This window comes from Cherax quadricarinatus, chromosome 10 (genome assembly GCF_038502225.1).
Source record: "Cherax quadricarinatus isolate ZL_2023a chromosome 10, ASM3850222v1, whole genome shotgun sequence".
Classification (NCBI taxonomy): Eukaryota; Metazoa; Arthropoda; class Malacostraca; order Decapoda; family Parastacidae; genus Cherax; species Cherax quadricarinatus.
Window position 1 is genome coordinate 14411389 of NC_091301.1, and position 18738 is coordinate 14430126.

General features: G+C 42.5%; 1 protein-coding gene across 6 annotated transcripts in view; it reads right to left on the bottom strand.

Annotated features, from left to right (window-relative positions):
* Positions 1–18738, bottom strand: part of step (cytohesin steppke) — a gene marked incomplete at its 3' end in the record, with an annotated part of 586727 nt that overhangs the window by 81308 nt on the left and 486681 nt on the right.

The window sequence follows — 18738 nt, forward strand, 5'->3', positions numbered from 1 at the left end:
TTTTTGCCTGCGTTCCAGGGAATACAAGTCAAGGAATTTCAACCGTTCCCAGTAATTTACGTGCTTTATCGTACTTATGTGTGCCGTAAAAGTTATATGTACATTCTCCAGGTCAGCAGTTTCACTTGTCTTGAAAGGCGCCGTTAGTGTACAGCAGCATTCCAGCCTAGAGAGAACAAGCGATTTGAAGAGAATCATCATGGGTTTGGCATTCCTAGTTTTGAAGGTTCTCATTACCCATCCTATCATTTTTCTAGCAGATGTGGTAGATGCATTGTTGTGATATTTGAAATTGAGATCCTTTGATATTATCACTTCCAGGTCCTTCACATTAGTTGTTCGCTCTATTGTGTGGTTGGAATCTGTTTTATACTCTACTATAGTTTTAATTTCCTCAAGTTTTCCATATCAGAGTAATTAAAATTTCTCTTCACTGTACTTCTGCGGCCCATTTAAAGATTTGGTTGATGTCCACCTGGAGTGTTGCAGTGTCTTCCATGGATGACACTGTCATGTAAACTCGGGTGTCATCCGCGAGGGAAGACACGGTGGCTGACAACTTTGTTTATGTCGATACATAACTGTGGTAGTTAACTTTTTACCTCGTTAATGCTGACTTTTTGCTGTTTACTATTACTCTCTGTGTTCTGTCGAAAAGGTAAGACACATAGGCAACATTTAGGCAACTTTATTCCGAAACGTTTCGCCTACACAGTAGGCTTCTTCAGTCGAGTACAGAAAGTAGGCTCGATCTTCAGTTAGTTCCAGACTTTGGAACAGAAATTCTCCAGGCTGAGGGACTGGCAACCTCAAATCTACGACTTCAAGGGTGATGGACTGATTACATCGTCTTCGCATCTCTACTGCTCCCGCCTATTTTCTATACTCGACTGAAGAAGCCTACTGTGTAGGCGAAACGTTTCGGAATAAAGTTGCCTAAATGTTGCCTATGTGTCTTATCTATCAACCTGTCGGTATTTATACCATTTTGATATTCGTTCTGTCGAAAAGTTGAATATCCATTGATCATCTTTCCCAGTTATAACTATCGTCCTCATTTTATATGTAATCGCCCCATGATCACATCTGTCAAATGCCTTTGAGAAATAAATGTATACCGTATCAGCATTTTGGTTTTCTTCCAACGCCTCCGAAATTTTGTCGTAATAGTTTACTCGTTGCGACAGGCACGATATTCCCGCTAAATGCTGGTTTGGGTTGAGTGGCAGAATACAAATAACATGCAGCTTCAATAACCCTACATTGCTTGTGAGTAATGCTCGATTAAGTTATCTAAGCAATATCAAGCTGCATATTTTACTGTTCTTCAAAAGGCCAAGTTGTAATGAGTGTGAAGGCAACAAGGCCACAGATATGATGGGTGTTACCTAACCTTCAACCCACCTCACAGGGAGGTATCAGGTTGCTGCTCCTGGTAACAAACAGGTTCACAGTGTACGCCTGGTGCTGGAGCCACACCTAGAAGGTACACTAATCTACTCTGTCCGGTAATTACCCTCGTTTAGTCTTCATATATTGATAAATCAATTTAGTTAATCAAGTTTTACACTAATAGTGCAGCGCTATCATTAATTTCGTTGCACAAAACAGCCCCATTGTTCATGCTGTAGGTATTTTTATGTAATTTTTTGTATATATACCAAAAGTTGAGAGAACTGGTAACGTTATTTCGATGGGATACATAAAATGGCCTTGAATTTGTCAAGAGTCATAATTTTACATCTCCCATGGCACAAAGTCAATATTTATAGTGTAAAAAAATGTGAAAAATAAAACTTTCATTTATACATAATAAAACACTCAAGCATTCAAAAATGTGATATGGCCGCTGGTCATCATGTGAGAGTAAAGTGGTCACCACGGGACATAATAATGTTGTGTAAACAATGTACAGTGATTTATACCAGTTACCAATAACATGGGTGGGGGAAGGGGCGGGGTAATATCAGAACTTACACAAATTTTAAACAGTTTACCAAAAGAATTAATTATCCAGAGAAAACCGTGTCTGGTTTTGTGGCTAACTACGGTAATCTTTTTAAAAGTCGATGCTAAAACATTTTTATGTTATGCGTAATACTTTATTAGTATGTTTGAGTAGAACACGGTAATAATGGCAGAATTACCGACACAATGTTAGGTAAATGGACACACGTGCAACTAAGGTGACGTTTTATGGTCGTTTCGCTGGAGAGCGAAACGTTGCCACAGTTAAATGTCACATCAGATACATCTGTCTATTTACCTGAACAGAACATACTGTGTGAGTCTACCTATCTGGAGACGTCTTAGCTGAAATCTTTCAAAGACAATTCAATAATATTTTGTTTAACAAAACTATTTGAAAAAAAAAAAAAGTAACTCTGTCAATGGCCAACTGACATGTCGAGAAGTCTTGTTAAATGTGGAAGAACGACACTATAAATATGCTTAGTTTATCAAAATGTTGCTTCAGTCTGCCTTCTATGACTTCCATGATCCTGATAAAACAAGATGTACAATGATTGTGTACACACAACTGTAAGAGAATGGTTGTGTGTACACACAACTGTAAGAGAATGGTTGTGTGTACACACACAACTGTAAGAGAATGGTTGTGCACACACAACTGTAAGAGAATGGTTGTGCACACACAACTGTAAGAGAATGGTTGTGCACACACAACTGTAAGAGAATGGTTGTGCACACACAACTGTAAGAGAATGGTTGTGCACACACAACTGTAAGAGAATGGTTGTGCACACACAACTGTAAGAGAATGGTTGTGCACACACAACTGTAAGAGAATGGATGTGCACACACAACTGTAAGAGAATGGTTGTGCACACACAACTGTAAGAGAATGGTTGTGCACACACAACTGTAAGAGAATGGTTGTGCACACACAACTGTAAGAGAATGGTTGTGCACACACAACTGTAAGAGAATGGTTGTGCACACACAACTGTAAGAGAATGGTTGTGCACACACAACTGTAAGAGAATGGTTGTGCACACACAACTGTAAGAGAATGGTTGTGCACACACAACTGTAAGAGAATGGTTGTGTGTACACACAACTGTAAGAGAATGGTTGTGTGTACACACACAACTGTAAGAGAATGGTTGTGCACACACAACTGTAAGAGAATGGTTGTGCACACACAACTGTAAGAGAATGGTTGTGCACACACAACTGTAAGAGAATGGTTGTGCACACACAACTGTAAGAGAATGGTTGTGCACACACAACTGTAAGAGAATGGTTGTGCACACACAACTGTAAGAGAATGGTTGTGCACACACAACTGTAAGAGAATGGTTGTGCACACACAACTGTAAGAGAATGGTTGTGCACACACAACTGTAAGAGAATGGTTGTGCACACACAACTGTAAGAGAATGGTTGTGCACACACAACTGTAAGAGAATGGTTGTGCACACACAACTGTAAGAGAATGGTTGTGCACACACAACTGTAAGAGAATGGTTGTGCACACACAACTGTAAGAGAATGGTTGTGCACACACAACTGTAAGAGAATGGTTGTGCACACACAACTGTAAGAGAATGGTTGTGCACACACAACTGTAAGAGAATGGTTGTGCACACACAACTGTAAGAGAATGGTTGTGCACACACAACTGTAAGAGAATGGTTGTGCACACACAACTGTAAGAGAATGGTTGTGCACACACAACTGTAAGAGAATGGTTGTGCACACACAACTGTAAGAGAATGGTTGTGCACACACAACTGTAAGAGAATGGTTGTGCACACACAACTGTAAGAGAATGGTTGTGCACACACAACTGTAAGAGAATGGTTGTGTGTACACACAACTGTAAGAGAATGGTTGTGTGTACACACACAACTGTAAGAGAATGGTTGTGCACACACAACTGTAAGAGAATGGTTGTGCACACACAACTGTAAGAGAATGGTTGTGCACACACAACTGTAAGAGAATGGTTGTGCACACACAACTGTAAGAGAATGGTTGTGCACACACAACTGTAAGAGAATGGTTGTGCACACACAACTGTAAGAGAATGGTTGTGCACACACAACTGTAAGAGAATGGTTGTGTGTACACACAACTGTAAGAGAATGGTTGTGTGTACACACACAACTGTAAGAGAATGGTTGTGCACACACAACTGTAAGAGAATGGTTGTGCACACACAACTGTAAGAGAATGGTTGTGCACACACAACTGTAAGAGAATGGTTGTGCACACACAACTGTAAGAGAATGGTTGTGCACACACAACTGTAAGAGAATGGTTGTGCACACACAACTGTAAGAGAATGGTTGTGCACACACAACTGTAAGAGAATGGTTGTGCACACACAACTGTAAGAGAATGGTTGTGCACACACAACTGTAAGAGAATGGTTGTGCACACACAACTGTAAGAGAATGGTTGTGCACACACAACTGTAAGAGAATGGTTGTGCACACACAACTGTAAGAGAATGGTTGTGCACACACAACTGTAAGAGAATGGTTGTGCACACACAACTGTAAGAGAATGGTTGTGCACACACAACTGTAAGAGAATGGTTGTGCACACACAACTGTAAGAGAATGGTTGTGCACACACAACTGTAAGAGAATGGTTGTGCACACACAACTGTAAGAGAATGGTTGTGCACACACAACTGTAAGAGAATGGTTGTGCACACACAACTGTAAGAGAATGGTTGTGCACACACAACTGTAAGAGAATGGTTGTGCACACACAACTGTAAGAGAATGGTTGTGCACACACAACTGTAAGAGAATGGTTGTGCACACACAACTGTAAGAGAATGGTTGTGCACACACAACTGTAAGAGAATGGTTGTGCACACACAACTGTAAGAGAATGGTTGTGCACACACAACTGTAAGAGAATGGTTGTGTGTACACACAACTGTAAGAGAATGGTTGTGTGTACACACACAACTGTAAGAGAATGGTTGTGCACACACAACTGTAAGAGAATGGTTGTGCACACACAACTGTAAGAGAATGGTTGTGCACACACAACTGTAAGAGAATGGTTGTGCACACACAACTGTAAGAGAATGGTTGTGCACACACAACTGTAAGAGAATGGTTGTGCACACACAACTGTAAGAGAATGGTTGTGCACACACAACTGTAAGAGAATGGTTGTGCACACACAACTGTAAGAGAATGGTTGTGCACACACAACTGTAAGAGAATGGTTGTGCACACACAACTGTAAGAGAATGGTTGTGCACACACAACTGTAAGAGAATGGTTGTGCACACACAACTGTAAGAGAATGGTTGTGCACACACAACTGTAAGAGAATGGTTGTGCACACACAACTGTAAGAGAATGGTTGTGCACACACAACTGTAAGAGAATGGTTGTGCACACACAACTGTAAGAGAATGGTTGTGCACACACAACTGTAAGAGAATGGTTGTGCACACACAACTGTAAGAGAATGGTTGTGCACACACAACTGTAAGAGAATGGTTGTGCACACACAACTGTAAGAGAATGGTTGTGCACACACAACTGTAAGAGAATGGTTGTGCACACACAACTGTAAGAGAATGGTTGTGCACACACAACTGTAAGAGAATGGTTGTGCACACACAACTGTAAGAGAATGGTTGTGCACACACAACTGTAAGAGAATGGTTGTGCACACACAACTGTAAGAGAATGGTTGTGCACACACAACTGTAAGAGAATGGTTGTGTGTACACACAACTGTAAGAGAATGGTTGTGTGTACACACACAACTGTAAGAGAATGGTTGTGCACACACAACTGTAAGAGAATGGTTGTGCACACACAACTGTAAGAGAATGGTTGTGCACACACAACTGTAAGAGAATGGTTGTGCACACACAACTGTAAGAGAATGGTTGTGCACACACAACTGTAAGAGAATGGTTGTGCACACACAACTGTAAGAGAATGGTTGTGCACACACAACTGTAAGAGAATGGTTGTGCACACACAACTGTAAGAGAATGGTTGTGCACACACAACTGTAAGAGAATGGTTGTGCACACACAACTGTTAGAGAAGTCTGACCAATTTTTCATAAGGAAAGTTTTTATGTGAGATTCATATTTTCTCTATCACCATGGCGACGTTAACCAGGTTTACATCTCACCATGGAGATGTTAACCAGGTTTACATCTCACCATGGCGACGTTAACCAGGTTTACATCTCACCATGGCGACGTTAACCAGGTTTACATCTCACCATGGCGACGTTAACCAGGTTTACATCTCACCATGGCGACGTTAACCAGGTTTACATCTCACCATGGAGACGTTAACCAGGTTTACATCTCACCATGGCGACGTTAACCAGGTTTACATCTCACCATGGAGATGTTAACCAGGTTTACATCTCACCATGGCGACGTTAACCAGGTTTACATCTCACCATGGAGATGTTAACCAGGTTTACATCTCACCATGGAGATGTTAACCAGGTTTACATCTCACCATGGAGATGTTAACCAGGTTTACATCTCACCATGGCGACGTTAACCAGGTTTACATCTCACCATGGAGACGTTAACCAGGTTTACATCTCACCATGGCGACGTTAACCAGGTTTACATCTCACCATGGAGATGTTAACCAGGTTTACATCTCACCATGGCGACGTTAACCAGGTTTACATCTCACCATGGAGATGTTAACCAGGTTTACATCTCACCATGGAGATGTTAACCAGGTTTACATCTCACCATGGCGACGTTAACCAGGTTTACATCTCACCATGGCGACGTTAACCAGGTTTACATCTCACCATGGAGATGTTAACCAGGTTTACATCTCACCATGGCGACGTTAACCAGGTTTACATCTCACCATGGCGACGTTAACCAGGTTTACATCTCACCATGGCGACGTTAACCAGGTTTACATCTCACCATGGCGACGTTAACCAGGTTTACATCTCACCATGGCGACGTTAACCAGGTTTACATTTCACCATGGCGACGTTAACCAGGTTTACATCTCACCATGGCGACGTTAACCAGGTTTACATCTCACCATGGCGACGTTAACCAGGTTTACATCTCACCATGGCGACGTTAACCAGGTTTACATCTCACCATGGCGACGTTAACCAGGTTTACATCTCACCATGGCGACGTTAACCAGGTTTACATCTCACCATGGCGACGTTAACCAGGTTTACATCTCACCATGGCGACGTTAACCAGGTTTACATCTCACCATGGCGACGTTAACCAGGTTTACATCTCACCATGGCGACGTTAACCAGGTTTACATCTCACCATGGCGACGTTAACCAGGTTTACATCTCACCATGGCGACGTTAACCAGGTTTACATCTCACCATGGCGACGTTAACCAGGTTTACATCTCACCATGGCGACGTTAACCAGGTTTACATCTCACCATGGCGACGTTAACCAGGTTTACATCTCACCATGGCGACGTTAACCAGGTTTACATCTCACCATGGCGATGTTAACCAGGTTTACATCTCACCATGGCGATGTTAACCAGGTTTACATCTCACCATGGCGATGTTAACCAGGTTTACATCTCACCATGGCGATGTTAACCAGGTTTACATCTCACCATGGCGATGTTAACCAGGTTTACATCTCACCATGGAGATGTTAACCAGGTTTACATCTCACCATGGCGACGTTAACCAGGTTTACATCTCACCATGGCGACGTTAACCAGGTTTACATCTCACCATGGCGACGTTAACCAGGTTTACATCTCACCATGGCGATGTTAACCAGGTTTACATCTCACCATGGCGATGTTAACCAGGTTTACATCTCACCATGGCGACGTTAACCAGGTTTACATCTCACCATGGCGATGTTAACCAGGTTTACATCTCACCATGGAGATGTTAACCAGGTTTACATCTCACCATGGAGATGTTAACCAGGTTTACATCTCACCATGGAGATGTTAACCAGGTTTACATCTCACCATGGCGATGTTAACCAGGTTTACATCTCACCATGGCGATGTTAACCAGGTTTACATCTCACCATGGCGATGTTAACCAGGTTTACATCTCACCATGGCGATGTTAACCAGGTTTACATCTCACCATGGAGATGTTAACCAGGTTTACATCTCACCATGGAGATGTTAACCAGGTTTACATCTCACCATGGAGATGTTAACCAGGTTTACATCTCACCATGGAGATGTTAACCAGGTTTACATCTCACCATGGAGATGTTAACCAGGTTTACATCTCACCATGGAGATGTTAACCAGGTTTACATCTCACCATGGCGATGTTAACCAGGTTTACATCTCACCATGGAGATGTTAACCAGGTTTACATCTCACCATGGAGATGTTAACCAGGTTTACATCTCACCATGGAGATGTTAACCAGGTTTACATCTCACCATGGAGATGTTAACCAGGTTTACATCTCACCATGGAGATGTTAACCAGGTTTACATCTCACCATGGAGATGTTAACCAGGTTTACATCTCACCATGGAGATGTTAACCAGGTTTACATCTCACCATGGAGATGTTAACCAGGTTTACATCTCACCATGGAGATGTTAACCAGGTTTACATCTCACCATGGAGATGTTAACCAGGTTTACATCTCACCATGGAGATGTTAACCAGGTTTACATCTCACCATGGAGATGTTAACCAGGTTTACATCTCACCATGGAGATGTTAACCAGGTTTACATCTCACCATGGAGATGTTAACCAGGTTTACATCTCACCATGGAGATGTTAACCAGGTTTACATCTGATGGTAAAAGAAACAACTTTTTTCAGTGACTCAATATTAGGTCTTCCTAGTTTGCCTAAGTACAAAATCAATGAATATTTTAGTACATTGTAATTTTTAACAATTTCCTAAATTTTATTAACGTCTTCAAGAATATTTCAGGATCGCAGACAAGCAAAGCTTTTAAGAACATAATGTAAATATAAATATTTATAACCTATTTAAAATGATAAGAATAATATGCACATCTAAGGGGAAGTGATGGTAGGTGATGGTTGGGAAGGTGCAGGTGAGTGAAAGGAGAGGAGGTGTAGGTGGGTGATACAAGTGAAGAACCAGTATCGAGTCAATAAAACAGCTAGTCTAGTGGGAACACCTCAAAGTACTTTCACTGTTCTCTCTGTAAAAGTGAAGAGAGATATTTGATAATATATATATATATATATATATATATATATATATATATATATATATATATATATATATATATATATATATATACACTGATCTCTGGCCGAAGGAGACTCGAACCTACGAACCTTGGAACAAGGTACGCAGTGCTTTACCATTCTCATGCAGGGGATGAGATGAAAAGCTGTAAGCCTTCTCCCTGAAAGCTGGCTGCCTTGGATCAACGTCTAGCGCAAGCTGGGCGCCAAGGTATTGGTCCAGTGTGGTGAGACTGGTAAAGCACTGCGTACCTTGTTCCAAGGTTCGTAGGTTCGAGTCTCCTTCAGCCAGAGATCAGTGTTTGTGTATATTTCGCCTGCTCTTGCGAATTCCTTGCATATATATATATATATATATATATATATATATATATATATATATATATATATATATATATATATATATATATATATATACCTGGTCCCTAACCTACATACTGCTATGACAACTTAAAGCAGTGAAAGATACAGGAGAAAGAGTTTTAATAACCGTAATGAAGAGGAAGGGCGCCACAGGTACTTGCATGGCCACAAGATTAAGATAAGATTTTGTTCGGATTTTTAACCACGGAGGGTTAGCCACCCAAGATAACCCAAGGAAGTCAGTGCATCACCAAGGACTGTCTTATTTCCACTGGTGTCCTTAAGTCTTGTGCCCCAGGATGCGACCCGCACCAGTCGACTAACACCTAGGTATCAACTTGCTAGGCGAACGGGACAGCAAGTGTAAGGAAACACACCCAGTGTTTCCACCCTTGTTGGGGATCGAACCACAAACACTCAGCATGTGAGGCGAAAGTGTTGTCTATCAGGCCACGGTACCATCCCAAGATATCAGAAATATTGCCAGAACTAAGATATCAGTTTGGAAGAAGCTGATGGACAGTATACTGCTGCAAGTGCCAGATCCAACAGGTTGTGATGGTTATGTGGGCCTGATGGCCGCTAGCATAAACAGCTTGTTTTTTTGGCGATCAACAGGGAAACCTGACCACAGGCTGGGCTGCGGGGGTTGAAGAGCCCTCGAAACCTGTCACAGGTAAAGAGGAAATGAGGGAAGGTGATGAAGGGTAAAGGGTGAGGAGGGTGAGGAAAGGTGATGGAGGGTGAAGTAAGAGGTGGGGAGGGAACATGGTAAGGTGAGCCATCAATGGTATAGCCGTGGGAACATTACCAGTAATATGATCTCTCATGCACCACTCACAACACTGCTCTAGGTATAAGCCAGTTATCCGCCATCTTAACTGCCCGTTATATTTTTTATCAAAGTTAGACATATCCGCAGTGTTGTACTGCCGTACAGTATTCTACAGTATACGACAATTGCACAGTGGGAACAAATTTCATCACGCAAACGCTAACCAGACAACAGAGCGAAAAAGTAGTGTGAAGGACTTGGGAGTGTTAATGTCAGAGGATCTCACCTTCAAGAATCAGAACAGTGTCACTATCATATCTGCGAAGAAAATGATAACCTTCAAAACAAGGGATGCCATACCAATGATGATCCTGTTTATATCACTTCCACCTCATTCAAGGTAGGTGAAAGCCCAAATCTAGAGAATGTACAGAGAATCTTTACTGCACATAAAAGTTCCGTCAAACACCTTAATTACTGGGAATGCCTTGAAGCACTTGACTTGTACTAACTGGAGCACAGGCGAGAAATACATCATAATCTACACCTGGAAAATCCTAGAGGGACTGGTCCCAAAACTGCACAAAGAAATCACTCACTACGAAAGCAAAAGACTGGGCAGATGGTGCAACATACCTCTGGTGAAAAGTAGGGGCCCCATGAGTATACTAAGAGAAAACACAGTAAGTGTCTGGAGCCCAAAACTGTTCAGTCTCCCATCATACACAAGGGGAATTACCAAAAGACCCCTGGCTGCCTTCAAGAGGGGGCTGGACAGATACCTAAAGTCAATATCCGATCAGCTGGGCTGTGGTTTGTATGTTGGACTACGTGCGGCCAGCAGTAACAGCCTGATTGATCAGGCCCTGATCCACCGAGAGGTCCGGTCAAGGATTGGGTCGCTGACCACCGGAACACCTCCAGGCAGGTAAATGCAGGATGATGCTAATACAAGGTGTTGAAATCCGCCAGCCTGAGCTGGAAGACTTCAGTGGGTCAATGCGAATATCGTCAAGTATTTCAGCAAGGGTTCATCAGCTACGGGAGTTACTGTAAAGTCAAAGTAGTGGTAGCGCGTTCGGCCAGTACATAAATTACCAGAGATCAAATCCTTGGCGAGGCGGGACGAATAAACGAGTCTCCCAACACCTGCTTCCCCTGTTACCCACCAGTAAATAAATATCTGGGAGTTAGTCAATAGTTGTAGGTCGCATCCTGGGAAGGTTTTAAAAAAAGGCCCCAATGGAATCAAGGCACACTGCTTGGCTTTCCTGAGTTATCCAGGGTTACTAACCCGCCTGTGTTAATTCGAATGCACTCTTCTCCACAAACTTGATGAAGGTACTTATTTAGGGCGAGGCAGAGCAGATGGACGTATTTGATAAGAAATGTATGCCCTCTTGGGTTTATATTTCGCGTCAGCCTCCCTTTATTTTCGCGTCACGCTTGTGCTGCCATCTAGCGGGCTTAGGCCTAGCTTTCAGCTTACCCCGCAGCACCCTACATGGTCCTCATTCACGCAGCAGACAGACTATAGACAACAACTCCTCCACACACACCCCTCCCCCCCCCATTCTCTCTCTCACGTAGGTTGGGGGCCCTGGCTGGCCCCCAAGGTCGCTTCCCCCTTGATTATAATAATAATAATGGCCCCCAAGGCGCCTCCGAAGAGGCGGCAAATACCATAATTGTTATATTGGTGGCAGCGGTCTCCTCAGTTAAAACACCTAACAGAAGAATGGAGAGGGTAGAAAAGAGTTACACACCTTTAAAGAGCACTGACTCTAAAAGTATATTCAGCACTGCATCAGGAAAACAACGCATCAGCACACAAACTGATTTACCTCAGTTAAAACCCTGTCACGAATGTAAATGCTTTCACTAACAACAAAACTTTACATAATGTCACTCACAAAAGTTAAAAATACTGCACAACATTTCAAAATGACATCGAGGAAGGAAGAAACACAGTTAACCAAGGTCGTGAGAGTAACTTCTATCAATGTAAATTATGAGGAATCCTGCCTGACTGCAGCTGTGGCCACAAGCTACACAGAGCAGCAGGAGTACATGCCTCCGTGCCAATACTTATAGAAAGGTGGTCACACACACCTACAGTACATATTGACAAATAATTAAGGTAGATAAAGAATACTGTACACACCCCAACATCTTATGCATTAAGAACGCCAAAACAAACATAAGTGTCCATAAGTTATGAGAAAAAAGAAATTGAATCTACTGCCTAGGATCTTATTTACACGTGAAATATTACTGTCTATCTCATAGTTGAGAATAATGCCTATAGTGCCAGATAGTTATGAAGACAACATTGCCAGTAATTCAAATAACACCATCAACAATGAGTGCTGCACATAACAGTATGACCATTACGACTTATTTATTTAAAGCAAAGTTGGTCACATCTCCAGTACTATCAAATGCAAGTTTAGAACTGAGAAATGCAATGCTAGTTACAACTGAGATCATGTTCTTAGCTGTGTAATTAGGACAGGTAAATTAGGAACATTATCATGATGTTTTAGACCGTCCTGAAATCGTTCCAGCCACGGTACTGTGACCTTTTATTGTTTATACAGGTAAATATTTGGTCATATTCGAAGACAGTGGGGACGTGTGCATCAGTCTGGTGGAGGTGGTATGGTTATAACGACTAGTTGTAGGTAAAAGACACCTATGTACTGATCAAAACATTTATTAAGGAAAAGTTTCACTGCAAGTGACTCCTTAATTCTTAAGTGATGAGTTTGTTCACACAGTTTATATTTTGTCAGAATTGGGTTGTTGTGGCCACGGTGTTCCCGGTTGTGTTGTACCCAAGCCGTGCCACCTCAGGCCATGACCAGCGCTACCAGAGTAACCACCTAGCTCAACAGTCCCTCACATTGTCTACATTATTATTAACCAACTTGAAATAGAAATTTATTTGTGCCTGAGGTGAAAGTGTCAAGAAGTGGAAACACCACAGATGGGAATGTGTTCTCAAAGCCCTTAGTGTGTGTTGTATGATCACTTTTACGCTTTCTCACACTTTCATTTTCTCACTCTCATTCACACACACACACACACACACACACACACACACACACACACACACACACACACACAGGAGCTAGGACTCGACCCCTGCAACCTCAACTAGGTGAGTACACATACACAAAACTACTCACCTGACCGGTTAAGTCAACCTTAATATAAGAACATAAGAAAGAAGGAACACTGCAACAGGTCTACTGACCCATGCGATGCAGGTCCGTGCCACCCCCCGGCCTAGAACACTGACGCCCTAGTCAGGTCACTTCCACTTAAGGAAGGAGCACGGTCAGTTCTTGACTTAACTGAATAGTTTCCCACTCCATCTTACCTTTTTACAAATTCACTCACCTATCTATTTACCCACCTTCGTGTATGTATATATAAATGTATGGAAGAGGGTAAGGTACCTAGGGATTGGCAGAGAGCATGCATAGTTCCTTTGTATAAAGGCAAAGGGGATAAAAGAGAGTGCAAAAATTATAGGGGGATAAGTCTGCTGAGTATACCTGGTAAAGTGTATGGTAGAATTATTATTGAAAGAATTAAGAGTAAGACGGAGAATAGGATAGCAGATGAACAAGGAGGCTTTAGGAAAGGTAGGGGGTGTGTGGACCAGGTGTTTACAGTGAAACATACAAGTGAACAGTATTTAGATAAGGCTAAAGAGGTCTTTGTGGCATTTATGGATTTGGAAAAGGCGTATGACAGGGTGGATAGGGGGGCAATGTGGCAGATGTTGAAAGTGTATGGTGTAGGAGGTAGGTTACTGAAAGCAGTGAAGAGTTTTTACGAGGATAGTGAGGCTTAAGTTAGAGTATGTAGGAAAGAGGGAAATTATTTCCCAGTAAAAGTAGGCCTTAGACAAGGATGTGTGATGTCACCGTGGTTTTTTAATATATTTATAGATGGGGTTGTAAGAGAAGTAAATGCAAGGGTCTTGGCAAGAGGCGTGGAGTTAAAAGATAAAGAATCACACACAAAGTGGGAGTTGTCACAGCTGCTCTTTGCTGATGACACTGTGCTCTTGGGAGATTCTGAAGAGAAGTTTCAGAGATTAGTGGATGAATTTGGTAGGGTGTGCAAAAGAAGAAAATTAAAGGTGAATACAGGAAAGAGTAAGGTTATGAGGATAACAAAAAGATTAGGTGATGAAAGATTGAATATCAGATTGGAGGGAGAGAGTATGGAGGAGGTGAATGTATTCAGATATTTGGGAGTGGACGTGTCAGCAGATGGGTCTATGAAAGATGAGGTGAATCATAGAATTGATGAGGGGAAAAGAGTGAGTGGTGCACTTAGGAGTCTGTGGAGACAAAGAACTTTGTCCTTGGAGGCAAAGAGGGGAATGTATGAGAGTATAGTTTTACCAACGCTCTTATATGGGTGTGAAGCATGGGTGATGAATGTTGCAGCGAGGAGAAGGCTGGAGGCAGTGGAGATGTCATGTCTGAGGGCAATGTGTGGTGTGAATATAATGCAGAGAATTCGTAGTTTGGAAGTTAGGAGGAGGTGCGGGATTACCAAAACTGTTGTCCAGAGGGCTGAGGAAGGGTTGTTGAGGTGGTTCGGATATGTAGAGAGAATGGAGCAAAACAGAATGACTTCAAGAGTGTATCAGTCTGTAGTGGAAGGAAGGCGGGGTAGGGGTCGGCCTAGGAAAGGTTGGAGAGAGGGGGTAAAGGAGGTTTTGTGTGCGAGGGGCTTGGACTTCCAGCAGGCATGTGAGAGCGTGTTTGATAGGAGTGAATGGAGACAAATGGTTTTTAATACTTGACGTGCTGTTGGAGTGTGAGCAAAGTAACATTTATGAAGGGGTTCAGGGAAACCGGCAGGCCGGACTTGAGTCCTGGAGATGGGAAGTACAGTGCCTGCACTCTGAAGGAGGGGTGTTAATGTTGCAGTTTAAAAACTGTAGTGTAAAGCACCCTTCTGGCAAGACAGTGATGGAGTGAATGATGGTGAAAGTTTTTTTCTTTTTCGGGCCACCCTGCCTTGGTGGGAATCGGCCAGTGTGATAATAAATATATATAATTATATATATATATATAAATATATAAATATATATATATATATATATATATATATATATATATATATATATATCTACCTACCCACAGACTTGCCTTCCTTCCTACCTATCCACCTTCCTGCCACTTACTAATGGCAGAAAACAAAATTGACAGAAAACGAAAAATTGCTTGTGCTCTCTTGTTTCAAGTACTGTTCGATGTTGACGGCTCCATTCAGGAGGTATCAAAGCTGGAACAGATACGGCCATCATATACGGCTTGAACAGACCCAATAAAGCATTTAAATTGCTGGGGACGCTGGAGCGGAGAATGTGTGTGTGTGTGTGTGTGTGTGTGTGTGTGTGTGTGTGTGTGTGTGTGTGTGTGTGTGTGTGTGTGTGTGTGTGTGTGAGAGAGAGAGAGAGTGAGAGAGAGAGAGAGAGAGAGAGAGAGAGAGAGAGAGAGAGAGAGAGAGAGAGAGAGAGAGAGAGAGAGAGAGAGAGAGAGAGAGAGAGAGAGAGAGAGAGAGAGAGAGAGAGAGAGAGAGAGAGAGAGAGAGAGAAGAGAAGAGAAAGAGAAAGAGAGAGAGAGAGAGAGAGAGAGAGAGAGAGAGAGAGAGAGAGAGAGAGAGAGAGAGACATATATGTGGAAAGTACTTGAGGGCCTAGTCCCAAATCTGCACACTACCATAACATACTGGAGTAAGAGATATGAAAAACATGTACAGTAACCTCCACAGAAAAGCAGGGGCGCTGGAACTGGAACAATTCACAAATAACCTGCGCTTTGGAGATGAAATTTTGTTTCGATCGGCCCAGAACCATTACCATGTCACAAATGAGTGAGAAAATTGGAGAAAAATCAGGTCGGATGAACAGAAATCAGATGTCAAGTGACAGTATTTGGTAACTTGCCCCTTATATCATAAACCTTTTTCACATTTTTTCAATATAGTTTATCAAACCTTCAAGACTGAATACCAGCTATAAGGCGCTAGACTTGGTTAAAACTGATCCAAAGTGTAAGTACATGAGACTGAAGACTCTGACAAAAGAACTTCTAGGGTATAACTCTAGATATCTGTGTTAGAAGTATGTCAGCCATGCACAGGAGAATAGATGAGTAACAAACTGAGATGTAGTAAACAGTGGAAGATGCAGCAGCTGGGTACCAGTTCTATCACTCTCCTGGCTGTGTGTTTGTGTTGCAGCTGCTGCAGCTAGTATTGATCAACCCTGCCTCTGCTGCCTCTGTTGTCCTCTCTGTCCTAGTGCTGCTACTTGTAATACATAGTGCATCACTGTTCTCACACACTATGTGCTATTACTTGTACTCACTGTGGTGCTGTTCTCACACAGTGTGCTGCTACTTGTACTCGCTGTGGTGCTGTTCTCACACACTATGTGCTGCTACTTGTACTCACTGTGGTGCTGTTCTCACACAGTGTGCTGCTACTTGTACTCGCTGTGGTGCTGTTCTCACACACTATGTGCTATTACTTGTACTCGCTGTGGTGCTGTTCTCACACACTATGTGCTGCTACTTGTACTCACTGTGGTGCTATTCTCACACACTCTGTGCTACTTGTACTCACTGTGGTGCTTTTCTCACACACTATGTGCTGCTACTTGTACTCGCTGTGGTGCTGTTCTCACACACTATGTGCTGCTACTTGTACTCACTGTGGTGCTGTTCTCACACACTATGTGCTGCTACTTGTACTCACTGTGGTACTTTTCTCACACACTATGTATTGCTACTTGTACTCGCTGTGGTGCTGTTCTCACACACTATGTGCTGCTACTTGTACTCACTGTGGTGCTGTTCTCACACACTATGTGCTGCTACTTGTACTCACTGTGGTACTTTTCTCACACACTATGTATTGCTACTTGTACTCGCTGTGGTGCTGTTCTCACACACTATGTGCTGCTACTTGTACTCACTGTGGTGCTATTCTCACACACTCTGTGCTACTTGTACTCACTGTGGTACTTTTCTCACACACTATGTGCTGCTACTTGTACTCGCTGTGGTGCTGTTCTCACACACTATGTGCTGCTACTTGTACTCACTGTGGTGCTGTTCTCACACACTATGTGCTGCTACTTGTACTCACTGTGGTACTTTTCTCACACACTATGTATTGCTACTTGTACTCGCTGTGGTGCTGTTCTCACACACTATGTGCTGCTACTTGTACTCGCTGTGGTGCTGTTCTCACACACTATGTGCTGCTACTTGCACTCACTGTGGTGCTGTTCTCACACACTATGTATTGCTACTTGTACTCACTGTGGTGCTGTTCTCACACACTATGTATTGCTACTTGTACTCGCTGTGGTGCTGTTCTCACACACTATGTATTGCTACTTGTACTCGCTGTGGTGCTGTTCTCACACACTCTGTGCTGCTACTTGTACTCACTGTGGTGCTGTTCTCACATGCTATGTGCTGCTACTTGTACTCGCTGTGGTGCTGTTCTCACACACTATGTGCTGCTACTTGTACTCGCTGTGGTGCTGTTCTCACACACTATGTGCTGCTACTTGTACTCGCTGTGGTGCTGTTCTCACACACTGTGTGCTGCTACTTGTACTCGCTGTGGTGCTGTTCTCACACACTATGTGCTGCTACTTGTACTCGCTGTGGTGCTGTTCTCACACAGTATGTGCTGCTACTTGTACTCACTGTGGCACTGTTCTCTCTACATGTACTCAGTATATCACTGTTCTCACGCACAACCTTCAGCTTATTCCTACTACACCAGACCATTAACTACTGACATCCTTCAAGTACACTAGAAAACGTTTTAATTTTGCCAGCACTCACCATCTGGAACACACAGTGCTGTAATACCTAACCTGGCAGCTATGTACAACTTCTCACTCTCTTACCCCTGACCTGTTGTCTTAAAATTTCCTCACCTGACCTGTTCTCTTAGTTTGTTTCCCATTTTCCTTATCTCATTTGTAACATCCAGGATGAACCGAAACATCGTCTAAGGTGTTTGTTAGTTGTCCACCTTAGCAGCCACGGTACTGTGGCTTTTATTATTCATATCTTTATTTCAAGAAGAAGAAAGAGCTTGAAGGAAACGAGTGGCAAGTCGAGAGAAAAAAAAACGAATAGAACTGAAGAATACCTAATAAATTAAGCGGCAGAGAGAACATTAATTTTATGCGTGTAATATACCATATAGAAATAAAAAAAAATACCCAAAACAAAAGCATTCACATTGCTAAACTCACAAATTATGATGTAGTCACTTAGCCTTAATACCATAATCTGTAAGGATTTAATGTTAAGAATTAATCTAAGTCTGC